This window comes from Triplophysa dalaica, chromosome 13 (assembly GCF_015846415.1).
Source record: "Triplophysa dalaica isolate WHDGS20190420 chromosome 13, ASM1584641v1, whole genome shotgun sequence".
In the NCBI taxonomy this organism is placed as follows: Eukaryota; Metazoa; Chordata; class Actinopteri; order Cypriniformes; family Nemacheilidae; genus Triplophysa; species Triplophysa dalaica.
The window spans coordinates 21,619,269-21,623,307 of record NC_079554.1 but is presented as its reverse complement, the minus strand read 5'-3'; positions in this window follow the sequence as shown (position 1 = coordinate 21,623,307).

The window sequence follows — 4,039 nt, the reverse complement described above, 5'->3', positions numbered from 1 at the left end:
TTTTTCCATGGAGATCATTACAAAACTCCTTTCTGTAGTGTGTTTTTGGGCATTATTCCAATAGGATTTATCTACCAGAAAACACCCCACCAATAGAATCCATCACATACAGTATCAGTAGACAACAGTGTAGTTTCAATTAAAATCAGTACATGTGTTTTGGTCAGGATTCTGTAGTTTTTTGTGATGTCTTATTGATAGGGGAAAATAATTTCCGAACGTTTTTAATGCTTTTAAATTGCATGTTTTCGGAAATCCAAGTCAAACGTCCAAGTCAATTCTCTGCCATATATAGCATTACATTTCTTTGATTTCATGACAGTTATCCCTTCCATCTATAATACAGCCATAAAATATTAACAAAATTTAACATAAACTCAACATGATCACCCTCTTGATTCATACCATTTTGTTCAGTAAAATAGACGTTTACAATATTTAATTTCAATTTTCTAGTATTTTTTATCTCCCTATTTTGGTTTGAATTTTTACTTAATAAATCATTATGGCACCTGTTTACACACTGTAAAGATACACTTGTTAATGTATACGTTCCAGTAATAGTCTGTTTTTGGTCCTTCAGCCCCTGCCCTAGCAGAGGTCTGTGCACGCCACTTGTCCATTAACATGAAAAAGAAAAATCAGAAATGATATGAAAAATACATCTCACATGCATCTTCTCTGGTGTGTCATAAAAGATCTTCAAAATGTCTCAAACCAGATTAGCGAAGATTCTTTCTTTTTTTATTAATATATATTTTCTTCCATACTCCTCTTCTTATGTCTATTTGCATAGTCTGCTCACAAAATGAAATCTCGCACAAAGTGCGTTGAGTTTTTACCTACAGTACAACAGACTGTGACTGGAACTGTTTTAGCTCCGTATTATGAGTGGAGTGTGTAAAATGAGCTAAAGTAGCCTATAGATGCATGACAAACGCTCTCTGAGAATGTTTGACTCCCTCTTGTGCTGGAGGCTAACGTGAAAATGTGTTTATTATTAAAGCGAGCATGGCGGATCCTCACCCCTGGCATCTCTATGCTAATGTGCAGGTAAGGGCCCTTATTCTTTTGTGTCAGCGGGCACAACAGGCCGCCTGCCAATGTGGTGTCTTGCTTTTAACTGAGTGCTTTCAATTCTCATCAATTTAGCCCAATTAAAGCGTCCTGCCTGCACCGAGAGCATTTTAGAGCCACGTTACAAACGCACTCTTTTCAATTAAGCCAAAAGAGAAAGATCCTGGTTTCACTGCTGCACCCATTTCTCGGTTTGCTTCCATATATACGGTGTACTCAACACATTACAAATGAAACAGAATTGCATGTTTTGAGATTCTTACCTTTTAAAAATTCTTCTGAATTCCTTATTTGTAAAATAATCTACTTTAAATTAAGGATTTTATTTTTCCTAATTGTATTATTTTTTATTATCTTTTTTCTGTTTTTCTCATTTATTTACTGTAAAGCTGCATTGCAACAAAGCAAAATTGTGAAAATACAACAGAAATAAATTTGAGTTGTCCGAACAATACGGCACATTGCCCGCAGAAATCCAAGGCAGTCGTGCAAGTTATACAACATTTATGCGAATTTCAATATTTCAAATAAATATGCACAATATAAAAAAGCTTTCTGGATTTGGATTATGATCGGTCAAACGCAACAGTCCGATATTTTTTTAATGATGTCATGATCCTTTCAGGTCTTTTCTAGTTTTGTTGACAGGGTCGTGACAGCACATGTCTTTTGTGCTTGTTGTCTTCTGTGTGGAAGCACATGGCCATTGTTTGATTGCTTAGTGCCATGTGCTCTCCTGTCGGGTCTCTTGGCCCCCCTCGTTTCCACGTCTATCTTCCCGTTAGTGTTTCATTCCCCACACCTGCCCATTGTCATTATCCCTCGTTAGTAACCCCTATTTAATGCCCTTGTGTTTGCTGGTTAGTTCCTTCGATTTCTCTAGATGTGGGGCTCGTGCTTCTCTGCCCTGTTCTTGCCTTCTAGAGAAGTCAGTTATTCTTTCAATTGTTTTTGTTTTCTGTTTTTGCACCCTTGTGGGAAGTCTTTGTTTTGGCATTGTTCTGTTACATTTCCTGTTTGCCCCATCGTGGTTTTTTTTTTAAAATAAAGTCTTTTGTTCAACTGCCGTCTGGGTTCTCTTTCAGTACTATGATAAATTATGACCAATAAATTGTGAAACTATCCTAAAGAACTATCAGAGCTGTCTCGGTTTTGTCTTGCACATTTCAACGCTCTAGAATTGTCACTATAATTTGGTTCTTTGTCAGCCTTTCAAATTGACTATTTTTCTTAAAGATAAATGTTTAATTGGCCGTGCATAAATTGGTTCATACTTCTTGTGTGCTGATGGTGCACGTCATATTTTTGATAAACTGGTTTTAATGGACCTTTATTGTGGATCAAAACTGAGGTAATTCACCATCCCAAAATGCAAAGGCCCCATTTTAGACATAAATACTGAAGGCTGAATCGGGAGCAATTATCTTGTACCATTCAGGTAGTTGACCATTTACTGAGTCTGTCTGTACTCAAACCTATTACATCCATCATGATGATTTAAAAATATATATTTTTCTCTCGTGTCTCGCTCAAGTTAATGAACACAGCAAAATGTTTTAATTGGTGTTGGTCGAACTGACCTCTTCTATCCAAAACTTATACCCCTTAGTCCCCCAATTAAGCCAAAATGTCTCTTTAATGTATGTTTTTATTGCGTAAGCAGATGCGCTGAATTCAGGTCAGTCACGAAGATGCAGTTTTGTCGAAAAAGATTAGATTTGGACACAAAGTTTCAAATTGGTCCTTATTTTATAATAGAAACCATTCCTCTGCGAAAGAAGCGAAGCGTGCAGATTTAACTATTCTTATGTAATGATGATAATGATGATGGATGCTATTATCAGTGTCAATTATTGCACTTGTTTATTTTAACGCATCTGCAGATATGCTAATGAAGAACACTGCTAGAGGATAACAATGCTAATTGTGGTTGCATATGAATGTCAGTTGTTGATGTGTTGGATTGCTTTTCATTATCTTCGCTAAACAAAACCATCTTGAGTGGATCTCGTTTCTAAGGCACTCTGAAAAAGGCCCACGGTTCAAGGCCTGCTCTCAGCCTCGGGTGCATAAATTGATCCATTGTAGCGTGAATTACGAACTCAGCTTTTCATGTGTTTGCATTCTAACTTGTACATGCACAAAAGAGGGACAAGAGGATATTGGATGAATATTCAGACACATCTCAGTGTTTCGGGTGAGTTTAATGCAAATGATGTTATTCTTACTGCTTACAAGCTCATATTTGGTGGCTAATGAATCCTAAATCTTTAAATTGGCTGTTAATGAATGTGAGTGTAAATTTTACAAAAGCTTCTGTTAACTTTCATACAACAATCTAAAGGAAAAGTGAGAAATAATTGTTCTATGTATTGTCTTCGAGTCATAAAATGTTGAAATAAAGTGGCTCTATATTAAATGCCTGCAGCAGTTTCTCTACTATAGACACAACAGCTCATCTTTACATAAGGAAAATACAAAAACTGTTCTTTTAGTTATTCTATAAACGCAATGAGAACTGACTTTTATCATGCAAATGCAAATAAAATGCTTAAACCAGTTTAATCCTGAAAAACTATAAGAGCCACACTGGTTTCAGGAGGTTTTGAGCAAGGAACTCTTTTTTACACTTAGACAAGTCTTCCATTGTTTCTATGTGTTCCTCTATAATCACGTGTCTCTGCATAAAGAGCTCTTAATTAATTAATGCAACCACACATTTACACTGTTGCAACCTAAATATAAAAAATGTATTGATTATTTTCTACAAATAAACTTAAACACTTTCTTTAGACCTATGTACATCTAGAGTATCGTTTTGAAATCTATTATACAAATCATCTGCCTTCTACCTGCAGTCTCGTCTTCCTCCACACGGGGGCAGTCAGACTACGACATTGGCACATAATGGGATGGTGGTAACGTAAACATTTTTGGGTGGCTAAATTGTTTGTTTTATTAC